The following is an 18,097-nucleotide window of genomic DNA, read 5'->3' on the forward strand; positions in this document are numbered from 1 at the left end:
ACAAAAAATCTAGCTAGCTAGATAGCTTGCTGACTCTCCAAAAAGTAACTTATACATCTATCAAGCTAAGTTGCTTAGCACAGAAGGTATTTATAGCCATCTCAATTTGCCTGAATCTATTCCGCTTACAACCATAACGATTAACAAAATCTTTATGTGACCAAACTAACATACCAAAAACATTCCAATATACTGTAACTTGCTATTTGGCTCTAGATAGCCATATCTACTTCATGAATATATCGTAGCTAACTATCAAGCGAGCTAGCTAAGCACAGACTCTAATTATAGCCATTCCGTGTCTGACCGCTATTTCACGCTTAGTGCTGCCAATTAAATATTGCAACTACTGTATAACTAACAAAATAATTTCATATCTCGATAACTCCTCCCTGTTTGTCTCATTATTAACATTTTATAGCAAGTTAACTATCGAACTTAGTCACTACTAATTTAAACCCCTATCCCACTTAGGGACGAATGCCAAAAAGCAGCGAATGTTACATTCTCGTTAGGGTTTGATCGAGGTTGCAAACGTTCGATAGTTGCCAGACGTTCGCCTGTACTTTTCTTGTCCACGGCAAGAAATAAAAAACTCCACTAAAACTGTTGGTGAATGTCTCTCGAATATTAGGCGAAAGAACGTTTTGCGAACATTTGCAATCTTGAATGAACCCTCATCAACTCTGGCATGAACATGCATTTTTCTACCTTCGCCAACAGTCGTAATTGTTCCCCCCCTCAGTGGGATAGCGGCTATAATAAATACAGCGGAATTCACCCGAATCTATTCCACTTCCATTTGCTGCTGCATTTTGCATAACCTGAATATATATTCCCAACAACCTAACGACTTTTCTGTCAAGATAATTATTTCCTTTTTGGTTCATTATCTATCTATCTATCTATCTATCTATCTATCTATCTATCTATCTATCTATCTATCTATCTATCTATCTATCTATCTGTCCATCCATCTATCTTCAACAATTAATTAGCTGTCTGGCCAACCACAGGGTTTAAGACTGCCTAAATCCATTCCGAACTCCAAATGCATTTGCGTAATTCCACTCCGGGATTTCCCCGCGTCTGTGTCCAGCCAGCTGCTGCAGAGCGTCGGTTCAGTGCTCCTTGCTGGTCTGCTCAGTTAGTTGTCCTCTTGACTGCGTACGAGTCGTTCGGATGCGACACGCGCGGGCTGGCGTGCAACTAAATCCCGGAGCTCACCGAGGATCTCATCTCAACACTCCCCGGCTTGAGTGCGCCGCCTTCGGGCTTCAACGACCCTCCAGACCCACTTCGTCACGACCCGCTCGGGACTTTTTCCAATTCACCTCGTCTCGTTGGAGCGTGTTTCCCCCCCGCTCCAACCTTCTGTTTTTAAACGACACGCTCGGGGCATGGTGCTTTACTTTTGAACCACCTTCTTCCTCTCCTCGTTCATGGAGCTATTCGCCCCGACCTAGATGTATCGACGTGTGGGGGAGCGCCTACCTGCCACCGCCGCCTGTCCGCTGTGAGGCGACCCGAACATGCAGCCGAGCTGAGTCTGCTTTTGTGTGACCGGGACCTCAATTTGCGGGGGCCTCCTCGTCTGATCCAGGCCAGCCGAATTCACACTCCTTCATCCTTCTCGCACGGTAAAATTTTCAGTTTGAGTTTTAAAAAAGCACCCCCTCAATAATGTTTAAACGCCGTGTGCAAGAAGTGCGTCTTTGACTTTAGAAAATGTTAAATAATCTTAACAAACACAGTAATTTAGAGTCGGTCGCTTTTGTTTTGAAATTCTATATTCATTTGCACAATGAAAAAAACTGAAGGCACACGTTTGTCCCCGGTCAAGTGTGATGCCGACTGTGATAGTTAACGTGCATCTCCCCCCACACACACACTTTAAACAGCCTCGAAGAAACTGGATGTCAGTTGCTGCCTTTAGCGCTCCCATTTGCGGCTATAAAATAAGATCATTGCACATGGCATGTATAATTCACGGAGCCCACATGCCTGCCATGAGAGATGATGGTGCACACACACGCGCGCTCACTCACTCAAACACACGAACACAGACAGACTCACACTTACACACACAGACATGCAGACAGATGCAGGGTTTTTACGGGCTGGGGAGCAATATCTGCCAGTCCGCCTTACGTGAGGCATTTTCGGAGGCAGGCTCCGGCCGGGATCCCCCTGAGAGCAAGGCACCGCTGACACATCAAGGTTAAACCACATTGACGCGCGAATTTCTTATGGACGGCGTTCGGTCGTGAGCTGACGTGCTGCAATGTTATATAATGCAAACACCGTCAAGAATTGGCTAATCAATTAAAACAGTGTGTCCATTCTTCCAATAAAATGTTGAAGTGAATGTTTAGGAAGTCACTAGGCAAAGATAAAAGTCTTGCAATCACCGCTTAAGGTCATGCATGGTCTTGGTGTTGTTCTTCCACACCAAACTCATCCAATCATGCCTTTATTTGCAATTGAAGCGTGGAATTGTCCAAAATGTCTCCGTGGAGGACGATTATTGCAACTAATGTGCATATAGTTTGTATTTGGTGGAGCGGAAACTGTCTGGGTAATTTTGGAACCAAAATTGGAAACTTGGACTTTATAACTCTTTATAGAACTGTAAAAAAAACCAACACCGAAACCAATATAATCATGGAAAAATAAATTGAATTTCAGGAAAGACGGGTAAATTAAGTTGGCAGTAATCATTAAAGATGCGAGGGGGGGGGGTGCGTAAAAAGTCATGTCATCTGGACTGTAGTCATTTTCTATAATTTCAACAAATTTTGATTTTCCAAGAATTTTAATGCATGCAAGACAATTGTCCTAAATGCCCTGAAGGCAACTAATGTGCTTATGGTTCACATTTCATCATTCATAACAATTAAGTCGGTTAGTAGTTACTTTTGGAAGCATATTTGGTAACTTGAGTGCAAATGGATGCCACACACCTCACTAAGAGAGCAACAGAATATTGAAAAACAGCTCTTGATTCAAGACAAAACAGGTAGATTATGCTGGCGCTTAGTCATGCTGAAAATTTCAAGTTACAAATGAAAGTTATGTCACGTGGAATACAAATCAATTTCTCCATATGGTTAAAATGTCGATTTTTCCAATGTCCGGAATGTGTTGGTGGTGGATCCTGAATGCATCGAATGTGCGCATAGTTCACATTTAATGCCAATAACAGTTGTGAAGTTGATTGTGGAACCATGATTGGTCACTTGAGTAGAAATTGATGCCATGGTCCTGACTGCAAAAGCAATTATGACAATAATGAAACAATATTACATTAAAGGCAAGAAAGGTACATTATGGTGGTGAATTTTAAAAGTTGCCAAAGAAAGCTTTATGTACCCCAGTCCCTTTCTGCTGTAGTTATTGTGCAACTTTTCCACATATTTTCCCAAATGTGTTAGTAGACCCTGACTGGAACTGTTGTGCATATATTTCACATTTAATGTTTTGTAACAGTTGTGCAGTTGATTTTGGAACCGCATTTGCTATGTTGAGTGGAAATGGACGCCACACACCTCGCTTGGAAAACAGTAATGCTCATGAAAAAAAATATATTCAGGGCAAGATTGACACATTGAGTTGCATGAAGAAATGTGAAAAACAAAATCACAAAATTCTACTACAATCATTTTCTACATGTGGATAAAAATGAGATTTTCCCAATATTTTAATGTGTTATGGGAGGAGTGAAGCCAAACAGTTTCTTTGAATCTGCATTGTTGTTGTATCGTATCCTGTACGGTTTTGTTTGGCCAGTCAGTGTGCATAATTTGTTCGTGTCCTTGGCTAAATTATTGATGCATTGCTTCGTACTCTTACACTACTGTACACTGTTACACACTTTTAAAATCTGTGGCTCAGCGGCCATTTCAGTTTTCTTCAAGTACTTCGAGTGTCAAACAAAATTTCTGAAGAAATGTCCTTCACTGATTGGATTATAGGTTGACTCTTGCCTGATTTTGGTGCATGCAGCTCACATGCACTGATGATGTGAATGGAAATGGTGGATGATTTCGATAAGATTTGTGGATTTTCAATGTCAATCCCTCTGAGGTTTTGTTTGCTCGGATTGCATGGCGGGCTGTATTAAATGCTCCAGTGGTCTGCGAATGGCCCACGGGCCCAATGTTCCACCGCCTAGTGGTTCAATTATATAAACCAACTCATTTTAAATTGTCGATTTAAGATTTAGGAGGACGAAAGGGTATCTATATGCTAGCCCTTCATGGAGCAGTCCCTCGATTAAGGGGCATATCCCAATACTTGTGGTGCTGTAATGTAACTCTCAGCTGTCAGGGTGTGTAAAAGAGGAGCGGCTGTTCGTTTCTGGGTGGATCTTAGCTAGCTCATGTATTATTATTACGTCATCTGCATGTTGCGTGACAAATGACAAATTCGGGGGGATTTTCAAAACTTTTATGCCTTGGCGTGAAGCAAAAGTCCTCTTGGCTTGGTGGAAGGAAGGACGGAGGACCAGTGAGAAGCAATGTCCATTCTTTGACGATTGTGTTGGGAAAAAAAATCCTGCTTTTCAGCGCGCAATGAATTGTGGGACGGTAGGAATTGAAAAGAGAGCGAGAGAGCGGGAGGAGGACAAATGTTCTGTTACATTCTCACCAGATACACACACACATGCACTCTCTACCTCCACTCCAGTTCTCACCCAAGCCAGGCATGCTGCTCGGGTCCATTTGTCGGTGTTGTCCTGGGAAGGAAGTGCCATCTCATCTCGCCTCGCACAAATGGTTTCAATGCAGGCGAGTGTGAATTCTGGCGGCTTTTTGTAACTTGCTATTTCCATATCAAAGTGTCTGCATATCAATAGGGAGAACATGAGCTACCAGCAGCCCCCACCAAGCCCCCAAGCCCGCTCTCCTCATTGCCTCCTCCACACTCCTTTTCCCTCCTCTTCCGCTCAAGCGGCCTCGTCCTGCTGCCGCTGCCCGATACAGACGGCGTTTTTTGGAACAGCCCGCATTTTGTTTGCAATTGTGATTCAGCGAGAGGATTCGTCGGCCGTAATCAAAATCATCAAAAACCTTTGATAGTTTTTTAGTGGGAATATTAGCCCCCTTGGACCCCCCCCCCCCTCCTACCCACCTCCTTGCCCACCGCCCGTCAAAGACACATCTGCAAAGATCTGATCTTCAAGGGAAAGAATAAAGCGTCCAGTGTGTGCAGCAGTATCTCGTTGGTGAAAATGTGTTTACATCTAAAGTAGCTGGAGGGAATTTTCTTTTCACGCTGTTTGGCTGCAAAGCTTTGGACGTTGGTGTGACCCTGAGCAACTGAGAGTCTGCAACCAAAATAGTATTTATTACACTTTTCATGCGGCTGCTGTTAAAAAAAAAAAAAAAAAAAAAAAAAAGACTGTGACAAGACAATTTCTGGCCGTAAATATACTCTCGGTTTCCCGGTACACTTTTTCGCTGTCGTTACGTTACCGATATTGCAGGAAGGATACATGCCTTTATTTATTTCTTTTTATTATTAAATGTTGAGAGAGACTTGATCGAGTGATTCTATTTAAACAAAGAGCAATGGTCAGCAACAGTAGCTATGAGAAAAAAATTCATCCTCAAACATGAGAATCTCCTCCACTTGAATAAAATAATTGGATCAATTTAATGACCCTGAAAAATAACCTAAGAAAGTAAATAAAAACAAAGTGCAAAATAACAATTCAATTCAAGTTTACTTGAGTACATTCTGTATTTAAATTCAAACTGAGTTTGAAATGGACTTCTTGTGTATGAGTGCTAACATCAGACATTCTGGATTTAGACTGATATAATCCAATGCTCTTTTTTTTTTTTTTTTTTGGGCTGATATCGTATCAATATCCGATATCAATATCAGATCAGGACACCTCTAAACTATTTGGAAGCGTGGAACTGTCAACGTGGAATAATATTTTTTTGATTGTGCTCAAGCATTTTGGAACCTATTTGCCAGTCAGACATTTTTTCTCTGCATTGGCAGTTTCATGCTTCCGTCTAAATATAAAACCATCAAATAAAGATCAGTGGCGGTCACCAAGCCAGTCTGCTTGTATTCCTACATGTTATGCACACAAGTTCCTTGTGCACGTGGTAACCTAGCAAACGCCGATGTCAGTTCTGTCGTAAACCTCGGGACCCCTGTGTAACTCTTCAAACACCTTCCTGTTGCCTCTCCATTTCATGTCTGTCAGGTCTTTTTTCAAATTTTTATGATGCAGCGGTTAACTTCTCTTCATACTTATAGTTTGGGAAGTCCAAGTGTTCCTAAAACCACTGCCTGTACACTCATTTTGAAGTGAGAACAACTTGAAAGTTACCTGATATTCCAGAACCCATACCACAGTTTGGGTTTCCAAATTTGCAACTCTGCAGACTAACTTCTCGGGCCAAAAATCTCTAAATTAAACATCAAACGGCGACTTAAAGACCCAGAACATGTCCTTAGGTGTAACACACCAAAGTGCATGCATGTGTGCTGTTGGCGACAACTCAGGCTTGCAGTCGTTTTGTTCAGAGCAGTTTGAGCTAAGGAGGAGTTGGCGTGTGTGTGTGTGTGTGTGTGTGTGTGTGTGTGTGTGTGTGTGGGCGGGGGGTGGGGGGGTGACAAAGGCTCACCTGCCATCTTCACTCACTGGGCGTGGGCTTTGACAGCTGTCTTGTCTAATTCCCTTTGATGCTCCTGCACTGAAACGTTGAGCAACAAATGGACAATAAGGCCAGGAGGATGGCCTGCCATGAATCATCGCTGCCGGGACGCCTCTGCTCTGATCACAGGAAGAGCAATCGACCACAGAGATGCGGTCCAATCTCCCAGGTTGACCCCCAAAATGTTCATTAAAAAAAAACAAAACCAAAAAAAACGTTTTTGACTCATAGGAATCATTGGAAAGTGGATTCATCTTTTTCACTTTCAAACTGATGCCATCGTAAAACCGTTATTGACATTTTAACATCCATCACTGTGATACGAGTGCGAAAAGTAGTCTTCATGACACATCAACAGAATAGAATGTGTACTCAGCCTTAACCCTCATAAGCATGAATAAATGCAGCTCACGTTAGCAATAATGATAGGCAGCCATCTCGTTACCTCTGCGTCCCGCGTCCTAGACGCATCATTTTCCCGCGGGACGCACAGTTCCAAATAATGTGCGTTTTTGGGACGCAAGGAAATTTCTCAGTCAAAACAAAACAAAAAAAACTAAGACAGGCCTGAGGATTTCACGGTAACTGTTGTTACCGGTAGCGTGTCGTTTCCGTGGCGTCATTTTGACGGTACCGAAAAATCGTTTAACCATAAAAGTCACCGCACACGAGTTGACTGTTGTATCGAATCTCTCCTGTGTGATCAACGCGGGTTCACTCTGCCTGTATGTGTGTTTGTGGTGTGGCGTGTGAGTGTGAGTGTGTTTCTTCTAATTTACTTTCGTTTTGTTTTGTTTTCAGTGTTGGGGGGGACGGAGCAGATAATGTCATGTGCGCATGCGGCTTGCTATTTTAGTCCGCAAACTGAGGAATCGCGTGGATGAAAGTTTGAGATGGCGGCGAAAAAAACTCACAAAGGTCTACTAATTACGACATTTAAGAAATGGGAATGCCAGTCTGATTTTTCGTATGAATCGTCCCAAGGGCGTATCACTAAACTCACCTGTGATGTATGCACAGAACGCGAGAGCGAGATACGACGTGAGGCACGATTACGAGGCAAGTTGGTCATTAGATCTACAGGCTAATCGCTATGAAAAATATGATGAAACAGTATTGGTTATTCTATAATTTACTGGTTGTAGCATGGTAACTTTATGAATAAAACATTCGTCACAAGGTGTAGTAATGCTAATGTTAACTGTTGGTAGAACTAATGATGATGTGTGTTAGATTCTTTCGTCAAATTGATAGTAGATTACACATGCATCGTCTTGGGAAGAGGATGTCAAGCCACATCAATACTTACCTGTATTAATGATTACCAGTCAATTAATCTTTGCAGTGTGAGATTGGAAAAAATACTCTGATGATGCAACGTTTAGGAACCCAAAATTAGTTACCGTGGTTTCCCATTGGGTAATCCGACGGAACCGAAAAACGGTTACTGTGAATTTCCGAAATCCTCAGGCCTGCTTCTGAATTATTTTCATTTTTGCAGCATTTGTTTATAATTGTATGTATATGTTGTTGTTTGTGTTATTATCATATGCAATTGAATAAATAGACCATTTCAGAATTGGAAATTTGGGACTCTCTAAATGCATAATGGGACTCATACTTTTCTGATCAGCGAGTCCCTGGAACTCGCTGGTGGTAAACTGTAAAATTATCACTGTGATAGTAGCTTAGATTTCTATCGCGCCTTTCAAGAGACTCAAAAACACTTAACCATATCTCATGTAATGGGAGTAAGTAAGATGTTGACTATGTTTGGAGTGGCATGGTAGCAGAGGATTGGCTGGCGGTGGCCACCAGCCAATGGCCAGGTAACAGCAGCGTGACGGAAGCTTCTGGTCGAGGTCCAACAGGCAGGTGAAGCCTCATTTTGGGGTGGACGCTGGAGAAAGCAGAGTGGTTGAATTTCTCAAAACGACGCAGACAAAAGTTCGGATCGCTGTTGGCAGTTGTGGTAGTTGTGGAAAAGGCGAAGGTACGAGTTTGTCAAAAACAGTCGCTTGTCGTATATGTATTTGATCAATGAGAATATCTACTGTATGTATTCCTGAGTCAAAAATTCGGGGAAATGCCTAAAAGGCAAGTAGTACAGTGGTACCTCTACTTACGAAATTAATTGGTTTTGGAAGAAATTTCCTAAGTAGAAAATATTGTAAGTTGAGACGCGCTTTCCATGTAAATGCCCTAATCCGTTCCAAGGCCCCCCCCAAAATCAGACATAAATGTTTTCTGAAGCATAAAAATGAGTCAAACTATGTAACAAATACATGTTACAATTAGATTTCTGCACAATAAATGAGAGTTGTGCATAATGTAAAAAACTAAGAAGAAAGAATAAAAATGATAGTCATTTAACTTTTTACTGCATTCTCATTGTTTTTTGCCCTCTTTAGGCCATGTTCTCTCTCAGAAGTGGTTTTTGCCTGGTGTTTTGTAAAGAACTGATCCAAGGACGTTTGCTTTTGTTGGTTTATAACGATCCTTCGAAAATGTCCAAGGTAAACATCAGCATAGTGAGCGCTCGCCCGACTGGTGAACACTTTTTCTGGATGATTCATATTTATGTAAAACTATCGGAAATGCCTCACGGTCCGAGGGGCGAATGACGAGGACGCTGCATAGACACATATCTATCTATTTACACACGTAGACACATTGGGTAGAGGTCCCTCTTAGCCAATGGGATGCGAGGAAGATGCCAGGTAATAGCCAATGGCAGAGCAGCTACAAGTATGTTGCATTCATGAAACTTGGAGCTGCCACTAGCAGCCCAATACTGAATTTTTAGCTTTCGTATCTTGAAATTTCTTAACAAGAGGCAATATTTTCCCGTTGAGGCGTTTCGTAACTTGAAAATTTCGTATGAAGAGACGTTTGTAAGTAGAGGTACCCACTGTAATTAATATTTTCATGGTTGCAAAGCAGAGCCATTTATGCAAGCGTTGATGTACTTCTGGTGCTTTTTTTTGTTATGTGGGAGGCTCCGCTTTGCATTCACCATTTAGAATTTTTTGCTGTATCCTTCAAGCTGCCGTTGTCATGATACCACAATTCTGATTTTGATACTTTAACTGTATGAAGTACCTCGATACTGTGGCAAAAATCTAAAACATCAGTACACGCAATGAATTATTTTTATTAATTGGAGATATTATACAATGGAAAATATTAAATAATATTAGGTATTTTAACTGTCATATAAATGACTCAGCAGTTCAGTTTTTCAACAAAACTACAATTATTTTTGCAGATGCTGAAATGTGGTGCCTTGTTTAAAAAATAAAAACTTTACAGAAGAAAGATTATTGTCGCAAAATGTCAACATTTGAAAACCAGCGTCTGCTGGTTTCTCTTTTTTTTTCTCTTTCTGACTCACTATTTGGAGAGGTCATCGTTGCCTCAGTAGAAAACTAAAAGCTACGCTCAGTCAAGAAGATTGAGTCACTTGTGTGAAGTCGGCCTGTATTTAAATGCGATGTTGTAGTGAGCTGGTAAATAATCCTGCCAGACTTCAAGTTAACATCATTAATTATTTTCATGCTGGTTTCACTGTAGTACGTTGAGTCTGTATGCGGTTTAGACACTGAATTCATTCTTAAAAAAACTGTAGTCACCACTACACATATGTGCATCTCAAGTTTATGCCTTTCAAGTTATGGCAGCTGGCTGACTTTGTTTAATTTGCTTTTTGTGGCTCAGTTTGACAGTAAACTTCAAGTGGGAGTGACAAAAAGCTTGAAGCAAGCACACTGAACCTCTTATTTGGAAAATTGTTTGCTATCTGCCGAAGTGCACAGAGCAGGTTCCGGTAGGGCAGAGTAGTCCCTTTCAAAATTACTGATACTGAAAAGATATCGTTGCAGTCTCGCTGTGGCGCTATCGTGGCACGTTTTGCCCTCCTCCGTTCTCCTTTGAACATTTTTATGGTCGACTTAGTGCAGCTTTGGCCATATTTTCTTTTCGCTGCTGCGCTACTGCTACATTGCATTTCCGGTTCAACAGTCATCATCATACCTCTCCTCTTTGTCATCACTGGTATCGCAAGAAAAGCCAAAGAAGTAGCAAACCAGTTTAACATTGATAAACATTGATGAAGTCTCAATATGTAGTGCAAACTGTTTTTTTTTGTTTGCATTTTTTTCTAGGCCAATCTTTCATGAACATGTTGGGCTGAACTACGATACGCCCGGCATGATAGGACTTGAAAGGTTGTTCTAGAGCACAGGTGTCAAAGTCAAGGCCCGGGGGTCAGATCCGGCCCGCCACATCATTTTATGTGGCCCGTGAAAGCAAATCATTTCCATGACCTTGCTTAAATCTGTACCGAAATCTCAAATTGTCATATGTAATAAATAATTGTGACATTTTGCAATAACTTTGTGGCCCGGTTTTCAGTCACCTGAACAATAATTGAACATATACTTGACTGATTTCAAAACTAGTGAGCCATCGTTTTTTTTTTTGTGTACAAGTAATAATACGATGTGATGGTGAAAAATGTATTCGGTTTCACAATCGTAACGGCCCTCCAAGGGAAGGCGTAATTCCAAAATGGCCCACGACAAAAAGGAGTTTGACACCCCTTGTCATGTTTCGGTTTGGGACCAACAGGTGGCACTGTAGGGCTCCCCCTGCAGCTGCACACCTGTTGGTCGTTATGTAATTAGTTGTATAAAAGGACTCCCGCCCGACCACTCATTGTCGGGTCATTGTTTGTTTATTTGCTTGCTACTGTCATGTTTCTCTCATGGTTGTGTTCCTGTTAGTTTTTTGCTTCAGTCATGGTTTTGTTTTGGTAATTTGAATTCCTTGTGTTCTTCGGCCTTTGTTTGTTTCGGATTTAGTTTTCTCTGTGTTTTTATCAATACAACTCGTCAAGTTCACCCTGCTCCTCCCTCCTGCCTGCTTTTTGGGGTCCACCACCACCACCACCTTGCAACGTGACACCCCTGTTCTAGAGGTTACTTTCAAGGTTTGTGCACATCCGCTCCTCCCGTACGTGAGCCCCTAGCGTGCTATTATCTACAGTGACTTTTGACTTGGCTCACGTAGGCCGGCGTTATGTCTTGTTTATGTGTGGGAAGGCTCTGGCGGTAAGGGACCTCGGAAAAGCGCGGTCAGGTCAACGCAACTTGGCTCTTTACGTTACCGAAAGGTTGCTGAGGAGCTACTGCTCTGCTTCGTTCATCTTTCACCACTCCAAAGTCACTGTCGTAAACCGGGAAGCCCGATAACCCCAGGCTAATAACATTTGTCACTCACGTAATCAGTGACGGACCAGCGTTGACTGCGGTATTGACAGAGAAGGTATGGCGGCGCTGGATTCCATTTAAAGTCCCGTAAAGCTATGTAGATCCCACTCCAGCACAACACATTACAACATGAGCTGCTGACATTTTACAGAGATATAAACATCAGAACATGTTGAGATGTTGGGGAGTCCATGTTGAATTAATCCTGCTACCAAATGCTGAAGCTGCATCAGATCCGAATTAGTTCTGACATTAGTTTGACATTCTTGCATCTGACCTCGCCGGCACACCAAATCGAAACTTCTCCCCCAAAAACTAAAAAATAAAGGGAACAGTTGTAGTTAGTTACATTGTGCTGCTTAAGTGTTCCACTGTGTGTGTGTTTTTTTTTTTTTTAAATATTGTCTTAAATGTCTAATAATTTGTCCACTTATGTATATGATTACCATACAGATCAGTTTATAAAGATACTCGAGATGCCAACATGGTCCAAAATCCTGAACTCTCTTTTCAGTTTTCATGAGTTTCTGGCCTTTTTTTTTTATTTTTTTTAAAGGGCTGATGAAACTGTAATATTTTTTTTTTTTTTTTTAAAGGGCTGATGAAACTGTAATAAAGTAACTTCCCCACCGGGGAGAGCAGTATTTCTGCAAATAGTGATGTCCGTTTATTCAGGCGTCAATTAAACCAAAGCATTTCATGAATGATATTAAAAATTTTACCGGATGATTACAATTCATACAGACTGAAAGCAAAATAGGAAGTATTGTGGTGAACATGTGGCGAAGCAGCAAGAATTAGGCCGGTAGCTCCCAGAACAAAAACACGTGGACAGGGCACATGTCAGTAGTTCGCTGGAACACAAATGGCCACAAATACTCCACATCATGTAAGGTCATTTTTAACATTGCACGGAGACCTGTTAAGACTCCACAGGGTGATGGCAGAGCTCCCTGTGATCGTTTGCTGCGACTGCACACCCTTAACTCCACATTCTTAAGGGTGAAAATGCACACGTCCATTTATCATACCCGTTTCTGCCTCTCATGTCTTTCTGAATCAAATTGCTGTCCCAATTTTTGAGTTAAACATGTTTTACCAAAGCCATCTTTTGCTTCCTGCTTACTTCCCCTTTTGGATTATCCCTGAACCACGTTAGGGCAGCCAATGAGTTGGGTCTGAATGAACAGCGCCGTCTGTTGGTTGCTGCCAAATTGTGGTTGACGAAACAACATGACCCCATGGAGACAACCTCTGCATTTCACATGAATTCCTATTGACGAAAAATCCTTCAGTCAATGCATCCTACCTGCCCCAACCTCATACGCTCTTATGATACAAATGCCCTTATTTTGAGTTGAGAACCAAACTTTTTCCTGTTTACTTTTCGTTTAGATTTCCCCCAGCAACTAGCCGAGTCCGAATTAATTGCACACACTGTTAGCTGCCGCACAGTTGAAAGAAAGCAGCTGCACACCCATTCCTCCACATTCCACGTGGATTCCTAATGATGAGAATCCCCAAGAACATTCTCATAACCCGTTTTGACCTCTCATGTTGTTATGTTGGCTTTATAGGGAGGTCTTGTGTCTTCTAATGACCATTTGAGCCACGCGTGTTGTTTTGGGGTGATGCCAGCATGTTTTTCAAGGTGAAAGGTTTTAGTCCCAGGCCTGAACTGGCAGGTGAAGCTTGATGGCAAGACCGATGTGAATAGATGCCCCTTGGCAGAGTCCATTTTGTGTATTCAACAAAGTGCTGCTTGGTGAGCTTTTCGTTGAACTCGGAATCCCCAACGTGGCTGTTATGCGACTCCCATAACCAAATACAAGGAGACAAATGACTGGAATGATTACGTGTGAGGGTAGTTAACTTGACGGATGAGTGCGTGGTGGCGCAGACATGGACGAGGGCAGCGGGAGGAAGTCTTCTCCCGTACTACCACCTTCGGCGTTTGAAATGCCGGCTAACTTTTCCCCGCCGCTTTTAAAATGGATATTTAATGATCAACAGAGCCGTGGAGCTTAAGGTCTTAAATCGGAGCGCCCCCGTGCACTCCTCCGCAGCCCCTCGGTGTTGTCAAAGGGGGCCATACGCTTTCAAAAGGGGGCTTGTTGCCTTGAGTGATGGATCATCCGAGGTCTGTTTGGGCCGTGTGTTAACCCTTTACTGTTTGCAAATCTCTCCCAGTTGGGGAGACGTCGACGGTGCGTGATGGATGTGTCCCGGGTCTTTGGGCTCCATCTATCAGAAGATTAGCACTGACCTGTGAGCTGTCCGGGCCGCCCTCAGTGCTCCGTTTGCTCAACTCTCTCCTCTGCCATTAGCACATGAGCGCGTCGCTTTTGTCTCAAGGGTGGGGGGGTGAAGCCGGTGTTCTTCATGCGTCGCCAACGCAGGTCGCAGGTCGCAGGAAGTGTGTTGAATAAAAAAAGGTCATCATGAGGCGCCCCCTTCCCCACGCACCATCCATCTTCCTTTGCTTTGTCTCGTCTCCCAAATTCCTAAATAATTTCATGTAATTATCCAAGAAATTGAGGTTTCAGTTCATGCTCCGCTGCAGAGGAATGTCTCCCGACGATTTCCTTCTTTCTACCTTGCTCACCCCGCCCGCACCCTTCCCGCGGCATTCTCCATATCATATAAAAATGTAAATCACTCCGCTGATGTAGTGTGACGGTATTATTTCTCATTTGGTGTAGAAAAAGGGAAGAAATGGAAGCAGGTAGAGTGTCGGCTAACGCCCGTGTTTCATTTCCCACATGTGCAGTCCGCAGCCCGCTTCACTTTGATTGACAGCTGGTATTCTTCTGTCAGAGGCTTTCATGTGCAAAGTTACTCAGTGGAATTAATAGCAAAAATAATTTAACTGGAATCGGTCCTTTGCTTCCAGATTTAGCGCGCTGGTGCTGCCGTGCTTGAATGTCACCTCCCACGATATGGCACTGCTGGCACTTTTTTAATGCTTTCACAAATATAGAAAGAGTACTTGCGATGTTTTCATGCTGGTTGTCGAGAGGTCTGTTTGTGCTAGGGCTCATATGAGATCCATCCCAAAAGTGAGCTTCAGCCAAAGTGACCTTCCTGATAACAATCGATGAATTTTCACATGATCCCCAAACTTCTTAAACATAAAAAAAAAAAAAAAAAATCCAGGAGTCACCTTATCATACCAAGCTTAACCTCTGATGTTAGGTCAGATTTAAAGATGCGTGTTTTCGTCCAGTCGTCATTTGAGGCACATGTGTTATCTTGAGGCGATGCCAAGCATGTTTTTTCAAGGTTAGAGGTTATCTCCCGATCCCTTGGCAGTTCTCGAGGGCCGTGATTGGCAGGCGTTGTCACATAGGATGGGAAACTGCGGCAGGATGCGCGGAATGGCACGGCTTGCTTTCACAACGCGTCAGTTCACTCAGCCGTCTTGCTCGCGCTACGTGTCGGCCCAGTCGGGCCCTCCTTGTCGCCACAGGGGAGCGGCTTTCAAGGCTAATTTTGGCAGCTGCTGTAAGCGAACTTTGAAATTTAGGTTTCATGCTATGAAGCATTAAGCCGACAACCCCTCAAAAATAAGCCAATGATGATGTGGAATGAGAATTTGGCTTCACCGGCTGTGTTAATTTGTTCCGTTTGAAAACTTTTCAGAGGCTAAGGGGCTTCAATGATCGGCATCTTTCTATATGAAGAGTTCTGATGAAAGTCTGTTTGCTAATTGCTTTGCGGCAGAGTTTTAATTAGGAGACATAATCATTCTGCCATTCAGAAGCTGAGCATAGTCACGTAAGATATCTTTTGAAAAGATAAAAACGATGCGTCCTTGTGGTGAGTGTCTCAAGACAAGCATCATCTTTTCCTGTGAATTAGCGTTTTGTGGGCTCACACAATCGATTTAAAATATTTTGGAATGAAAACTCTAAGGGTGAAACCAATCTGTTTCAGGGCAACGGTTGACCTCCGATTTGTTTTTATGTGGTTGTTTTTCCTCACATTAATCTACATACAAGTGTAAAAATAAATCCTCAAACTTCAACTTGAATGTCTATATACTGATTGTATATTTTTGGGCAGGTTAAAATTGGCAACAAAAAAGTGTATTTTCACTTGCTCAGCTTTGCTACAGGACAACATCATACAGCCCATTCAGAAATGCTTGCATTCAAATTTTTACACTTGCGTTTATATTATGTTATACCGAGATTGGATTCTACACTGTGAAGGGATTCATCTTTTACCGTGATATGAATTTTAGGTCATCTAGCCCAACCATACGTCACAGCACATACAATCATCCATTTATAGAGCACAATTCATACACAAGGCAACTCAATGTGCTTCACGCAAGACACAGCACCTAAAAGCATTTACAAACACAACGCCAAACGACATTCAGAAGCAGCGCAAAGAAACAAAAAAAAGGAATGTACGTTGAAAATATTGAAACACATGAACAGAAGACTTCAGAGACATTTCAAGCATTTAAAAGGAAAGTAAAGAAATAGAAGTAGGTTTCTAAAATTACTAAAAGACAAAAAATGTTTACTGTAAAAATGTTTAGGAGACCTTAATCAAAATATTTACTCTCGGGGCTGACGAAACGGTTGACCATCATTTCAAATTCATCGCACACAATTTCCCTTCAAAATGGCTGACAGATGATTTGCTTTCACAAAAACTCATCTACGTCAAAGACTCTCTGTAACTCCTGCTAACCACTTGGGCTTTTAACTTAACGCCTCGCCAACATAAAAAATGTTCGTCACCAGAGGAGCCGGACACCGATAACAACTTCCCCATGAGTCGGTATTATGTTCTGGCATTTTGGAGCGTTAAAAACGAGCTTAAAATTAGGTGAATTTTTCAGAGAATAGCCCGTAGGAAAAGAAAAAAAGTGAATAGCAAACCACAAATAGGCGGGGGTTCACTGTTGTTAGCTTTTTCTCTGGACTTTTGTGTGCGCACGGCAACCTAAAGCCAGAATATTGTGTGGAGACGCTTCCACAGATGGGAACCTTGCTTCTTATCAATGGGGAAGGCGCTTCTAAGACCTTTGTTAGGGCATTTTAATTACAGCAACGCTTGCTGTAATTGATCCGGGCTTAGAGGGATTTAACTGTCAATGAGAGTGAGGCCTGGGCGTTAAGACAGCCCAGCCAATGCTTCCACCTTTGTATCCTCTTTTTTTTTTATGCTGTTGACTCGCATCTGTCGTCGTAGTGGTTAAATGGGCCTCAGCGGGCAGACGGACCGCCGTCGTCTGTTTCCACTTGAACGTGTCTGTTGTCGGGGGTCGCCGCCACCGCCTGCTACGTCTTCTTGCAGAGCATTCACGGCTTCTTATGTTGTCACCCAGAAGCTTTAAACTTTCATAAGGCTGTTAGATAATGCTTCCCGATGAGGGTGAATTATTGATGGCCTTGTATGAGTGGGACTGGGCAGGCAAGCTTTTAACTCTCCAAAGCTGCTGCTGCTGCCGTTGCTGCTATTGGCTTGCTTATCCGGTAACTAAGGGACACAGCGCAAACACTCAAGGAATGATGGAGTGGAGGAGAATGAGGGGGGTCGGGGGGCTGAAGAAGCAAGAGGAAGCAAAAAAATAAAGTTAAATAAATAAATAAATAAAGCTCACATTCTTCACAATGAGTGTTCGGTTGGCAAAGGTTGCAAAGCTTAACATCAACACAACTAGCCCTGCCCCGTTTTTCAAAAGAACAGACAAGCTGTTTGGTGGCCGCCATATGCTTCTGTTTGTTGATTTCACAGTCGTCTCTGTTTGGGACGACAAATGTTTCCAGTTAGGCACCAGAATCAAAACAGGACGTTTCCCGCCTGTTAGTTACGTCACTCATTAGTGCTCGAATGGGCATTTGTCGAAGAGGCCTTTTCAATATTTGTACATTCAGCCACTTCACTTTTAAACTGCTCTTTAATGCAGTCCCTTAAGAAAGGCACACTCATACGGACAATGAAACGGGAACAGTTTTCTTCCCTCGTAATCAAAGTCAGCTCGGTCCGGTTATGAGACTGTCCTGAGCAATTATCCCGTGGTGTGGGTGTATCAAGAATGTTTTATTTATTTATTTTTTCTTTCCCCGATCTGCTCACAAAACGGTCAGGTTGACACTCGTAAATGTTAAGTCTGTTCAATATTTC

At 42.5% G+C, this 18,097-nt stretch overlaps 1 protein-coding gene across 10 annotated transcripts in view; it reads left to right on the forward strand.

Annotated features, from left to right (window-relative positions):
* Window positions 1–1,108: 1,108 nt before the first annotated feature.
* adgrl2b.1 (adhesion G protein-coupled receptor L2b, tandem duplicate 1) overlaps window positions 1,109–18,097 on the forward strand; it is a 158,904-nt gene continuing 141,915 nt past the window's right edge. For 6 of the 10 annotated variants that reach the window (XM_019879089.1, XM_019879092.1, XM_019879091.1 and 3 more), the window contains exon 1: window positions 1,110–1,640. The gene's annotated coding sequence lies outside the window, so the exon portion shown is untranslated. Of the gene's footprint in view, window positions 1,641–18,097 lie in introns of all 10 variants that reach the window. The other 4 variants (XM_019879094.1, XM_019879095.1, XM_019879096.1 and 1 more) reach the window with 2 other exon arrangements.

This window comes from Hippocampus comes, unplaced genomic scaffold (genome assembly GCF_001891065.2).
Source record: "Hippocampus comes isolate QL1 unplaced genomic scaffold, H_comes_QL1_v1.1 scaffold85, whole genome shotgun sequence".
NCBI classification, from domain to species: Eukaryota; Metazoa; Chordata; class Actinopteri; order Syngnathiformes; family Syngnathidae; genus Hippocampus; species Hippocampus comes.